Raw genomic sequence first — 14,798 nt, 5'->3', positions numbered from 1 at the left:
TTTACTGGTCTTGCTTTGAATCCCTGAGTGCCAGCTCTAGTCCCTCATGAATCCCCATTTCTCCTTCAACAAGATGAAAAAAATTGACTATGAGCCAGAAGAAACCTGCTAAACTTTATTTATTTTTTTCTTTTTATTTATTTATTTATTTATTGAATCACTGTGGGAAAGGTTACAAAGCTTTCAGGTTTAGGTCTCAGTCATGCAAATATCAAACACATTTCCCTTTACCAATACTTATTTTTTACCATGAAGAACCCCAATAAAACCCCACCCCCCACCCCTCCCAGTCCCTGTGAGGCAGATGAATTCTAGTTAACACTCTATCTGCTTTGATTAGATTCATTGTTTCAATAAAAGATTCACCACTATTATTGAGAGTTTACCCCCCCCCCAAATCAGACATGCTGAAAAAGCATTGTGAAGTGATTTGCTTTCTACAGCTGGGTTCAAGAATTAAATGTTGGTTTTGGATTTCTGCTATTTTACCTATTGACCCTGGAAGTATTTCTACTGAAAGTCAGATAGTTAAGAAATTGGTTTCTGTGTTCTGGAGTCATGGCCGTGCTGGAGAGCCACTCGTGGGGGGCAACTGGTGGCCTCGGTAGGGCGTGAAGGGCGGACCGAAACGCCCCCCTTCCCATGAGGTTTTAGTCGCCCCCACACCCCCGGCTCATACCTGCTGTCCACAAGGCTCCCATGCGGCCGCCATCTTTCTTTCCAGAGAGGAGAAGGCGACTGGGGCAACACCCTTTCCCCTCCGGCAGACTTGATGACCTGGATTAATGCATAGTCCGTACACTTTTCTGCTCCAAGCTGCCGGGTTCTGCATTAAGTCCTTGTGCTTCTGGGGCCGTGGCTGTGCTGGAGAGCCGCTCGTGGGGGGCAACTGGTGACCTCGGTAGGGCGTGAAGGACAGACCGGAACGCCCCCCGACCCATGAGGAAACCTGCTAAACTTTAGACACAAGAATTAGTGGGGAAAAAATTTCTTTCTTAGATAAAAAAAAATTGGTTCACAGAGATGATTGTTTTAAAACTACTTAACTGTGGCATATTAGAATAACAGAACAATGCAAGGTATCAAAAGGGTAATACTTAGTTATGCTGGGTCATTAGCTTATAGAACTGAGAAGGATGGGGAAGGAGAGATAGCAAGCAGGGGAGTAAAAAAGACGCAGACAGGAGGTAACAGATATGGGCACGTAGGTGGTATGGAGGTGTGGTACATGTTTATCTGAGCCACATTGCAAGCCTGAGACCCAAACTACAACAGTAAAAGTTAAAAATGTGCCTGTCAAGGCGGCAGGCGTGGGGATGAGGGGGAAACTGGAGGCATTGATGAAGGGAAATTTACTATTTATGGGATTGGTGTTGGAAAATTTGATGCCCGAAACTCTACTATGAATAGCTTTGTAAATCATAATGTCTCGATAAAAAAATAAAAAGAATAAGTTACAAAGCAAACAGTATCTCTGGTATCAAGGAGGATAATGTGTTTACAAACGGAGGAACAGTATGATCCACTTTTAACAATGCTTGCAGTCAGACATCTCTGCAGCAAACACTTTTACCATTATAGGACCTGCTGAGACAAAGCTGCTGGCAAAGCTATTGCCCCGCATTTGAAACCAGCATGGTGCAGGCAGCCTAAGGAGCTTGATTGAAGCTCTTCCCAAATAATGTGTGGATGGAAAAGCCCCACTTGCTGCTGGAGAAAAAGAGATGCATTTACTTGAAGATCTAGTGAACTTCGATGAAACTTCCAAGAATGAAGCATACTCAATTGAATCGACCTCGGAATAAGATAAAACTTGAAGAAGTTACTGGGAACCACTCATAAATCTGATCAAACGTAGATGTCAAATATCTTTCTGCTCAAGTGCCTTGAACACGTCAGCTCTGGTTTAGATTTTGCTGATCAGCAATTCATTCTTCGCAGTTAACTAGGTAAAAGAGAGAGAGAGAGAGAGAGAGAGAGAGAGAGAGAGAGAGAGAGAGAGATCTTTGCCTACCTCAGACTTTTCCTCTGGAAGGTTTATAGTTTTAGTTGTTGTTTGCAATGTAACAGAGTTTTATTAGGATTTAGTGTTCGTTTTCATCACCTGTGTTGAGCAGCAGAATACTGCAGTTAGACGATAAAAGAGAGGTTCTCTCATGCCAGGAGCTGTGCTGTCCTACAGGCGACCTTAGTCAGATAATAAACAGAAGGAAACCTAGTCCTGGTCCCTGTGCTTAACAACAGACTTCCGGTTTTGGGTTTTCACAGAAGCTCCTGAGGTAGGTCTGACCGTCACCTCCATTTTCTCCTGGGCTGCTCAGAGATGAAAACTGCACACAGCCAATGGATACTTTCTGAGTAGGGTGGGGAGTCAAATACCACCCCCCCCCCAACCATTTAAGTCACAAAGTGTGATAAAGGAAGAAGATTCACTTCCATGAATTCAATGTTAAGAATTTTTTTTTTTCAAACCAAGGAGATGTTTGCAATTGGAGAGGTGAGGTGCCCAGAGATTATTGTGGCTTCGTTTTTTGGTTATGTTTTGGGGCCACACCTGATAGTGCTCAGGGTTTACTCCCACATCTGTGCTTAACAATTGCTCCTGGCAGTCTAAGGTAACTATATGGCATGCTGGGGATAGAATCCAGGGAGCACCCTACCGCTCCACTATGGTCGGGCCCTGCCCTTCTGAGAAAGAAAGTCACTGCAGACACAGCGGAGGCTCTGGAGTTTATGCAGTCAGCAGGGGTTTAGGGGGCTGGGACGAATTGAGCTGCAGGCACAGCCCTGTAGGGCCCCCAGAGGAGATGCTGCCGTGCTGTCCATTGAGAGCAGGAGCTGGGCCGTGCTGCCCCAGGTTCTCCGCCTGCACTAGAGGCCACAGCTCCCTGCCCCGCCGCGCTGGGGCCAGCCCTAGACACCCGACCCCACTGGTGCTCGGCACATGCTTCCCTCTCGCTGCCTCCAAGGGAGACGAAGCCACCGCCAGCTGGTCCCAGACCTCGGGACCACTCCAATGATGCCGTGCCTGATCTCAGCCTTGGCGACTGTCCCTGCGTGTTCGAGGCCACTGTCTCAAGATTCCCGCAGCTGGAAGCAGGGCCGAGTGCGATGCCCGGCCCTCAGCAGAGAAGACCTGATGCAGAGACAGAACCATGCGGATTGCTGCTGCGCCAATGGGTCTGTAGGGCATCGCGCTGAGTGTTGGAGATGGGGCAGAAGCACCGTCATCTCCCTCCTTTGTGGGGCATCAATAACCTTAGCAGGGGAATGACAAAGGACCAAAGGAAACAACCAGAGTTGAGCTTTAGTAGGAAGCAGTCAGTGCCCACCAACCCCAGCCCCTAACTCAGGCAGTCCTGGGCAGGGTGTGGTGCTGGAATGCTGTTTGCATAAAACCCTACCAATATTGTAAGTCACTGAGGCAGAGGCAGGAGAGAGGGGGGAGGGAAAGGGGAGAAAGTGGGAAAGAGAGAGAGGGAGGGAGAGAAGGGGAGAGAGAGGGAGAGAGAGACCGAGACACACAGAGAGAGAGACAGAGACAGAGACAGAGAGAGAGAAAGAGAAAGAGGGAGATGGGGGGAGTGAGAGGGATAGAGAGAGGGAGAGGGAGAAAAGGGATAGGGAGAGAGGGGGATAAGGAGGGTGGAAGAGGGATAGGGAGAGGGAGCATAAGGAGAGAGAGAGGGAGAAAAGAATGGGAGAGAGAGAGAGACGGACAGGGAGAGGGGGGAAGGGGAGAGAAAGGAAGGAGAGAAGGGAAGAGAGAAGGATAGGGAGAGGGAGAGAAGGAGGGATAGGGAATGAGGGAGAGAGAGACAGGAAGGGGGAGAGAGAGATAGGGAGGGAGAGTGCGTGAGAGAGAGGGGAAGTGGGGGATGAGAGGGAAGAGGGAGAAAGTACGTCCCCAGAAACCTTTGCCATTCAATAACACAACAGCCCTTGTCATCTGCAGACACCGGTATGTGACAGTCGGGTGCCTGCAGTCTTCAGACACTGGCTTCAGCTGAAGAAACTGCTGGAACCCAAGCCGGGGTCCTGTCTGGGAGCCAGAAGCCCACGGTCCCTGGAGGATGCCTCCACACTGCCACCAAGCGGCAGGGCGAGTCAGTGCCCACCAAGCCAAGCCCCTAACCCAAGCAGCGTCGCCCCTCCAAGGCACTGCCAGGGTGGAGCTGCAGGGGACAGAAAAGGGAAGGGCTGAGGGAGGTGGTTCGATAGGGAAGAGGCATGGAATTGCCAGAAGGGACCCCCGAGGACAGGGTGATGCGGCCCAGCGTTTTTATTTTCTTAAGTAAGAACGAGGCGACTGCAGATGTACAGCCAAGAGCTAAGGCGTCTGGCTGGCACAGGACCGCCCCAGCCGTGCCCCTGATGCAACTCCCCAGCACTCCGCATGTCCTTTGCGTGCTCCTGCAGGTCACCCCTGAGAACAGGAGCCAAAGACAGCCCCTGACCTCATCCGACTGTGGCCCAAAAGCCCCAAATTAAAAATAGATTTTAAAAAATTTAAGAAAGTTAAAGGGCCTTGCATGTGCCCTCTCTGGGTTCCATCCCCCATCACCACCAGGAGTGATCCATGAGCACGAAACGAGGAGTCCTGAGCACTACAGGTGTGACCCAAACTTTCCCTCTCCCTCTGCCACCTCCCTGCACAAAAAAGGAAAAAGAAAAAAAAAAGAAACCGAAAAAACCAAAGACTTTGTTGAAGTATTTACTATTAGAGGTTTTGCATTTTGTCAATAAATAAGTAAACAATAAAATAAATAAATAAATAAAACAGCTGGAGGGAGCAGGGTCTTGAGAGCTTCCGCAGGCTCTAGGAGAGCACTCAGCTTCAGTTTAACGTTCACGTTCTATTTAAGATTTTTGTACACAGCGTAAGGCGAGAATGCAGTCTTACGTTTTTTCTATAAGGATATATTAAAACCCAGCTCCTGGAAAAGAACAGCGCAGAGTCTCCTGCCCCCGCGCCTGGCTGACCTCACCCGGGCCCTTTGGAGGGAGGCGGGTTGAGTTTCTCTCCCCGCCCCAAGCAGAGCCCCAGCAGCCGAAGACCTCCAGAACCAGCCGCAATCATGCTGAGACCACTCTCCACACACATGAAGGAACTGGCAGAGGAACACAGGCATGCCGGTCCCCGGGCTGAGATCGCCAAGCCTGCTTGGATCAGGGCTGAGCATCTTCCACCCAGATCCTCCATCTTCCAGTAGGCAGGGGTCACACCCACCAACTGCCCGTGGCGCCAGGTAATCCCATCAACGGCCAAGATCCAGAGACTATAAAATCCAGCTCCTGGAAGGGCGTGGCCGCATTTGCAGCCTTACGACATCTTATTATCTCGTTCTTACTTTGGACAACCTGGCAGGCTACCAAATGTAACCTGCCCACATGGCAGAGTCTGGCAAACTCCCCGTGTCATATCCAATATGCCAAATACCAGTAACAATGATGGGTCTCATTCTCCTAACCCTGAAAGAGTCTTGAATATGGCACTTTTTGAAATCTCAGGGCTAGGACGAAGGAGAAGTTACTGGGGCCTGCTCGAGGCGATCGATAAACAACAGGATGATCGTGATCGTGATCATGACACGAAACATCATTTAGCATGTGCCCACACACAACTGGTTCTTTTATTCAGATTGCCTATGGTGTTCCAGGTTCTTTGTATTTCCCTATAAATTTCAAATCAGCTAAATAACAATCAACTCCTTTTCTACCCCCCAAATGGCCTATTTGATGGAGATTAAATTGATTCTATAGGACAAGCTGGGTTTTATTTGACGTCCGTACAATAGTAAATCATGCAGTCCATAATAATGTAGCTCCCCTTTTAAAACTAATTTATTTTCTCAGTAGTATTTTACAATTTTGAGGGTTGGCCTTGCATTATTTTGTTAGATTTATATCCATAAATTTATATTGTGGTTTTGATGGCATGATATGTGTTCAGTTTTTTTTAAAATCTCTGTTTACTTACATAAACAAAATTACTATTTTATATGGTGGGTGTATATATTGCCAAACTAATTTAATAATTTTGGTAGCTATTTTATATTTCTTAGGATTCTCAACATATATGGCCACATCTTTCATGAATTATGGCTTGACTGTCTATGTCTTTTATTCCTAGTTCTCATCTTTTTGCACTGTCTATGACCTTTAGCACAGTGTTAAATAAAAGTGAAAGAAGATAGTGATAGAGTTCTGGGTTTTAGAGAAAAGGCATTTGGTTTTATACCACTAAATATGAAGTGAGCTGTGGATTTTTCAGAGTTTTTTTTTAATCAGCTTGAAGAAATTCTTTCATATCCTGCACTTTGCTAAGAGGATCATGAATCCTATTTTATAGGATATTTCAGGGAATATAGAATTGGAGGTTAGGAGATTTTTACTTTTAGCACCATAAAGATGTCAGCCCAGAGTCTGTTGCTACCACGCTTCCTCTTGGGCAGATAGTTATCAGTTCTATTGCTACATGCAAAGAAAAGTCTCTTTCTCGGACTTCCTTTAAAGTCACTTAACTAGAAAGTCACTTGACTATGATGTGACATGGGTCTTCTTTTTGCTTTTTGGCCGGGGATTTGCTGAGCTTCATAAATCTGTGGATTGATTTTTATTCGTCTTGGAAATCTCTCAGACATTATCTTTGTACAAATTGTTCCTGCAGCATTCTCCCTCAAGCTTCTGGGCACTCGAATAGCAATCATGCCAGATCTCTGGACCAAGTCCCACACTTCATTATGTTCTTTAATTATTATTCATCTATGGATGTGTCTTCCAGTTTGTGCATTGTCTTAGCTATACCCATTCCCACAGTTCTATGGGGGTGAGGTAAGTGGATTTGGGCGTCCTGGGGACCACACCTGGCAATACTCAGAGCCTGGTTCGGGCAGGTTCTGTGCATGGGATCACTCCCAGTGGTGCTTGGGGGAACATGAAATGTCAGGGATACTTAGGGATCATGCATGCAAAGTATGGCCTCAGTCCTTTGAGTTAGCTCGCAGCCCATATCCCCAAAGATCTTACTTTTTTTGAGGGGGTGCTCTCAAGAGTTACTCAGGATGCATGGGGACCCCAATGCGATTCCCAGCTTACCAAGCCTTTGCTTTCACGAAAAGGGCTGCGGATATGGAATTGCTTGTGCCCTGCAGTGACAGGGTTTCCTCAGGCCACCCCAGCAGTGCTAAGAGGGCCTTCAGGGCTGCCCCTGTGAGGAACCATGTAGTGCTGGGGACCAAGATGAGGTTGTTAACATGCAAGGCAAGTTGTCTTAACCCTTTTACTGTCTTTTCAGCTTCATTAAAAATATATATATTCCCGCCATCTTGAAGTTCTCCATTTCTTATATTTTATTTACCTTCCCCTCTATTTTTGAATATCCAAATCACAGTTAACTTAAGGTCCCTGTATGATAAGTATGACATCCCAGTCACCTAGGGCTCTGTTTCTAATCTTTTTCCCCTCCTTATTTGGTACTTTTTAAAATCTTGTTTCTTAATTTTTGAGTATTAAAGATGAAAATATTGGGAGGGGGGGTTGTTGAATTAATACACCAGGTAAAGTACTTGCTTTGCATGTGGAAGACTGTGGTTTGATCCCTGACATCACGTATGATCCCATGATTGCCACCTGGAGTGATTCCTGAGTACAGATCCAGGAGTAAGCCTGAGCACAGTCCAAAAAGAGATGAGCAAAAATTAAAACCCTGGATAATGCCTTCCTCCCCACAAATGTGATATTGTTCTAGTAGGATGCCAGTGGGTCATCCTCTCTGAGTCTTGGTTACATGACGTGATATACCTCATCTAGTTCCATTCGGGTTTTGAGTTTAGTCCTTACTCTGCGGATCTGGCATTCCAGGCCATGTCCCATTCACTTGGATAATGTTTGAATTCCCTTTCCAGTTCTCCAACGCCATCTGACAGCTGAAATCTTTCTACAGCTTTGCTACTTCTCAGGGGCTGTATTCCTTGGGGTTCTCCAAATCTTTCTCTGTATATGAATGCATGCAGAGTGGGAAGTTTGTGTGTCCCACATTAGATTTTCATGTCCTTCTCCACAATATTCTCCTCTCCAGGTCTTTTTTGTTCCTTAAATTCCAGTCTTAAATTTGTAACCCAAATTACTATCAATAACTCCTTACTATCAAGAACTCATGACTTAGTCTTAAATTTGTAACCCAAATTACTATCAATAACTCCTTAGTCTACTAGGGTTTTTTTTTTCTTAATTGGGCTCCATTTGCCTATTTTAAAAATGAGAGATTTATACCCTTGGGTATATATTTACACCCTCAGACAAAATAACTGGGGTCTTGTAGAACTCATCTCCCCCCCATTTAAAAATATGAAAGAACGGTGATTTACAAAGTTATTGATAATTGTGTTTTAAGCATCCATTTTGACACCAATCCCACCACCAACATCAACTTCCCTCCACCAGTGTTGCCATATTCCCCAACCCCACACCATCCTGGCCTGTCGGCTTGACAGGTACATTACAAAATTTCAATGGTTGCATTTTAGAACTAATGTTTTCAGTTCTATTGAGTCTGTGTTTTGGATATATGGCTATATCACTCACCTATATCACCGGTATGACTGAAGCCATATTGCCTATTCACCCATTACTTCCAGTTCTCTTTTTCCCACTTTGCTTTCTTTCCTTCTCTGTCCTCCTCTCTAAACACTGGGGTCAAAGGTGATCTAGGCATCCTCCTTTGGCTACATTTCTTCATGCAGTAGTAACTCCCTTCTTGAGCTTTCTTTTCTCACAGATTTCAGTCCTTCATGGCTTCTCATTGTTTACTCTCTAAAGTCTTTGAAAAATTATATTACGTATTTTGTCCAGTTTTTATGATTCTTTGGCAGGAAGATTAATCCCAAATAAGCTATCTCATAAAACTTAAGTGTCCTTTTTGAATTTTGAGGTAACATTGATAGGAGAACCAGAGTGCAGTTTGCAGGATTTTTAGAATAAATCCAGGCCTTTTTCTTTGGCTAACTAGTCTCCTGAGCAATAGTTCTTAGCCCTGAACCAAACCAAATGCTTGACCAGGGAACCCTAAATGACTATCTCAGTTATCCCCTTAGGAGCTGGTATTATTTTGAACAAACAGAATAGAAAAATTGGATGTGTACGTAGAATAATCAAGTCTAACAGTGCTCTATTCACCAAGTAGATCCTGAAGACACAGTTGCATGAGCAGGGGGTTCTGACACTCATGACAGAGTCTGGTCACATTGACACCTTTCTGTTAACTCAAAGAGACTCATGAAACATTTTCTATAACAAGCTCCATCAAGAAGAAAAATGATCATGCCTGTTTATAAACAGTTCTTATAAAGATTCTGGGACCACCTAAAAGACGACTATTGTAATACTATAGTCCCACTCAGGAAGACTGAAGAATTCACAAAAAGGCAAACCTCTCAGTGGACAGTACCATTGGCAATGCGTCTGGCCTTTCACCTAGCACCTTTATCTCACCTGGGAGAAAAAATTGAAAGAAGTCTATTAAAGTGTTTAATATTTTTACTTGTTTATAACATTTAAATTGCATTATCACTTCATGGCCATGAAAAATTGGTTGGCTAGAATCCACAGCTACAAGTATGGTGAATCTATACTCAGAGTCTATTGATAGACTTATTCTTCTGATATTTTCCTTTTGATAAAGTCACGTCCATTGAAAATCCATTCAGTAAAAAAATTCATAAATTTTCCATCAAGAAAATAACTGTATGGATAAGTGTATTTAATGGTACTTTACTAAAATGGACTTTTTATCTTATTGTTTTCCCCTCAGAGAGTTCTTCCCTCAGGCGCTTTATATCCAATAGGCTATTATCCTCAATATTTCAATCAGAGAGTTTTCTCTTCAGGGTATTCATACCCTGTAATTTTTCTCCTCAGATATTTTTCAAGAAAAAAATTTCCCTTCAGGTTCTTAATACCAAATATGTATTTTTCTTAAATTTGCTCCTCATAGTTTTCATCTCAGATTATTTATATTTAGTGTATTTCTGACCTGAATTTTTTTCGTGTGAGTTTTCTCCTCAGGATTTCTATAACCAAAAGTAATTTCTCCCCAGAATTTGTTTCTCCTCAGTTTCTTTATACCCAGTAAACATAATTTTCTAACTTAGATCTCAGAGTATTATTCTCTTCAGGTTTTTTATACACATACATACAAAAAATCCACATCTACCTCAGGTTTTTCTCCTAGAAAATCCTCAGCTTTTTTCTCAGTATTTAGACTCAAAAGGCAATTTTGCTCAGAATTTGATCCTCAGAGAGTTTCCTCTTCAGTTTCTTTACAACCAATAGACATTTTTTCCCCATCAGAACCTGACATTTTACCCAGAAGTACTTGAGATTCTTTTTCTTCTTATGATCTTTACATACAACTGACATTGTTCTCATATTTTGCTCCTCAGAGAATTTTCTTTTCAAGATTTTGTTTTCTTTTTAAATTAACATTATGCTTTAGGTAGCATTTTCCCACCTGTGTTAACATATAGGGTTTTGATGTACAAAATTATTGCACCTTCACTGCCCCAAAGTGCCCACGACCCTTTGCCATTATGTCACTTCTAATTTACCTCTTCCTTCCCCCACCACCATTGCCTGATGAACTCAGTTCTGCAATCAAAAGCCAAGGATTTATTATTATTCAATATTTTCTATTCCCTTATTTAATTTCTCTTTCCACTCGGTGAATGATATGATCCAGCATTTGTTCTAACTCCTTCTGACTTATTTCATTTAATATGGTGCCTTCCAGTTCCATTTAATGCAAAGATTTCAACAAAATCTTAGTGAAACAACTATTTCAAAAGAATCACAATCCATAATCAAGTGGGATTTATTTCAGGGATGCAAGGATAGGTCAACACACAAAATGGTTAACAAAATACCCATATCCACAAAAGAAAGACTAAATCATATTACTACTTCAACAGATGCAGATAAAGTGATTGCAAAATTCAACATTATTGAATAATTTGAAACCGTAAACAATATATGAATAGAGAGAGCCTACCTCATGATATATAACAAAACTACAGTCATACTTGATGGTTTTAAATCTAAAAACTTTCCTCTGAAATCAGGCACAAGGAAATAATATTTGCTTTCTCATAAATATGCTATTTAATATGGATTTGACAGTCCTCACCAGAGTAATCAGGCAAGAAAATAAATCAAATACAATCAAATTAGAAAAATTCAACCTATCACTATTTGCAGTGATTTTCTAATATATAGAAAACCCTAAGACGCCACCAAAATGTCTAGAAACAATAAAACAATACATCAAAGTAGCAGGATACAAAATCAATAAACAAAAATTTATTGCATTTCTATATGCAGAACAGCAAACTAGAAAAGAAAGAAAACAGACAGCTCCTCTTAAAACAGTGTCCCCAAAAATCAAGTCCCTATCAACTTAACAAAGGATGTGAATTATAGTGCCTAAAATTAAAAAAAAATTCTCTTAAGCCAAAAACAACACGGGATGCAAAAGACTTATATGTTGAAAGCTTTAAGTCGTTACTGAGAAAAATAGAACAGAGCACCAGGATATTAGAAAATAGTCCATGCTTATTCTGTATAAACACCATCAGAATGATCATCCTACCATGCCTTTGACTGGACTCCACTGCTTCACAACTGAGCCCCACAGAGATGCTAAACTGCCAAAAAATTCAGGTATACTGCATTTTTTTCTTTTGGCCGAAAACTTGGGGCTTTCTCAGAGTCAGTGTAGGTAACCTCTCACCACCTCCTCATATTTTGGGAAGCCCCGGCAACCACACCTGTGTTCCACCACCACAGCCAAATAAGCTCACTGCCCAGTTAAATAATCTAGATTTTCTGGATCACATGAACACCACATCTCCAAACTGTACACCACTAGCATCCCAATAAGAACACACCAGATTGGGTGGGAGTGTCAAATAGAAGTCAACTAAGCTCGACTACAAAAACATTAACACAGAAGGCTTACCTAACAACAAAATTTTAGTAAATCCTCAGACAAAGACTTAATGTCCCCACGGTGAGATACAAGAAGTTTCACAAATTTTCTTTTACTGAAGCATTTTTAAAAATCGTTTCATTAGCTATTTAGTGATAAAGGTAAAAGGTAAAGGCCCTCCCGTTGATCGTCGAGCGGGCCCAGTAACGTCTCCATTGGAGACTTTGTTGTTACTGTGTCTGGCATATCGAATACTCTCGGTAGCTTGCCGGGCTCTCCGAGAGGGGCGGAGGAATCGAACTCGGGTCGGCCATGTTGGCCGCTTGTAAGGCGAACGCCCTACCACTGTGCTATTGCTCCAGCCCTTAACGAGCAATATAAATAAGTTGTTGTCATCTTGCTATTGGAGCAGGCTTGAGGGATGGTTGGGGAAGATGAGGATAAGGATGGAGGGAAGGTGAAACACTGGTGGTGAGATTGGTGCTGGAATATTGAATGCCCATAACAAATGCACTATGAACAACTTTGCAAACCATGATGATTAAATAAAGTGGGGCGGTGGGGGGGATGATCATCCTACTAAAGCGTTACACAGATTCAATGCAATTCCTGTCAAGATATTGATGACACTCTTCAAGGACTTGGAACAAATGCTTCTAACTTTTGTATGGGATCGTAAAATGCCTTTAGTAGCCAGAGCAATTCTGAGAAAAAATGGATATGGGAAGCATTACACTTCCTGACTTTACTATAAAGACTATAATAAAAACTGTGCGGTGCTGAAACATAGATTCTCAGACTAGAGATAAAGCCTCAGGTTTATGGACAGTCGATCTCTGATTGTGTGTGAAGTATAGCAAGGAAAGCCTCTCCCACAAATTGTTATCAGGAAAACTGGATAGCTAATGCAAAAAGCAATCAGGGGGGCGAGAGATATCACACATCAGCTAAGCTACTTGCCTTGCACTTGGCAAACCTAGGTTTGACTTTGGGTACCACATAAAATGTCCTGAGCAGGAGTGATCCCTGAACACAGTTGGGAGTGAGCCCCAAACACAGATGGGTGTGACTCAACACCCCTTCCCAAAGCAACTGGATTCCCATCTCACACCATACTTAAAAATTAATTCAAGGCAGATTTTAAACATTGAGATTGGATCAACTTCCAAAATACATCAAAGAAAACATGGGAAGAACTTTTGAGGATATGGATCTGAGAGTTTTTTCAACGATGTGACTCCACTGGTAGAGAAAACAAACCTATGAATAAACAAATGGGACTGCATTAAATTAAAAAGGATTTTCATGGCAAAAGAAACTCAGGCTAAAACATAAAACACCATACTAATATCTGCCTACCGCTCATCTGACAAAGGTATAATATCCAAGTTATATAAAGCACATAAAAAATTTAACAACAAAAATCACCCCTACCCATCAAAAGATGGGGAGAAGAGATAAACAGAAACTTCCTCAAAGGAGACACACAGGTGGCAAAACAGTATGTGAAAAAACGTGTTTCATTATTTAGTATTAGGGAAATTTAAATCAAGACTACAATGAGATATCTTCCCACACCAGTGAGACTGGCACATATCACAAAGAACAAAAACAACCAGTGCTGATATGGATGTGGAGGGAAAAGAACCTTCATCCCCTGCAGAGAGAATGTGGACTAGTTAAACCTATATGGAAAACAAGATAGATACTTCAAAAAAAAAAACCTAAGAACTAAGTTTCCTCATAACCCAACAATTACACTTCTTGGCATATAACCCAAGGGCACCGAAACTCTATTTTTTTTTCTTTTTTTTTTCTTTTTTTTCCCCTTTATTTTATTTTATTTTTTTTAAAGTTGTAGATTTACAATTTTTTGTGCTTTGGTTTCAATCATACAATGATCAGATACCCATCCCTCCACCAGTGCCCATTTTCCACCACCATGGATAATATCCCTCCCACCCCCAACCCCCATCCCCCCTGTCTCTGTGGCAGGGCAATCCCCTGTGTTCTCTCTCTCCGTTTGGGTGTTGTGGTCTGCAAAAGAGGCATTGAGTGGCAAACATGTTCAGTCCATAGTCTACTTTCGACATGCATCTCCCCTCCTGGGAGGATCCTCCAAACATCCTTTATTTGGTGCTCCCTTCTCTATCTGAACTGCCCTTTCCTCTAGGATACCCGGCTGGCCTCTAAGTTATGGAGTAATCCTCCTGGTGCTGATCTCAGCTATTCTTGGGTATTAATCTCATACTTTGTTACTTTATATCCCCCAGATGAATGCAATCTTTCTATGTCTATCCCTCTCTTTCTGACTCATTTCGCTTAGCATGATACTTTCCATATTGTACCACTTGTATGTAAATTTCATGACTTCATCTTTTCTAACAGCTACATAGTACTCCATTGTGTAGATGTACCAAAGTGGGCACCGAAACTCTATTGTGAAAAGGTATTTGTGCTCCTATGTTCATTGCAGCACTATTGACAATAGCCAAAAATCCAGAAACAACCCAAGTGTCCAAAAGTGAATGACTGAATGAAAAAACAGTGGTAGATATACACAGTGGGATACAAGTCAGTTATAAGAAAAAAAAAGAATTGTGCCACTGGGGGGGTGCTGGGGGAATGTGGGGCAGTGGGACATGGTGGAAAGAAGCCAATACTCTGGTGGAGAATGTGGTGTTGGTAAGTTTTTTGCATAAAATCAGTGTCAATATCATAAGTCATAGTGCCTTAAACAAAATTTTAAAAATAATAATTAAAAAATTTTTTTTTCATTCAATCAGTCATCCCAAGCATCCTTTTATTTATCCAG

Source organism: Sorex fumeus, unplaced genomic scaffold, assembly GCF_029834395.1.
Source record: "Sorex fumeus unplaced genomic scaffold, SorFum_2.1 ptg000030l, whole genome shotgun sequence".
Classification (NCBI taxonomy): Eukaryota; Metazoa; Chordata; class Mammalia; order Eulipotyphla; family Soricidae; genus Sorex; species Sorex fumeus.
This window is presented reverse-complemented; position numbering follows the sequence as displayed.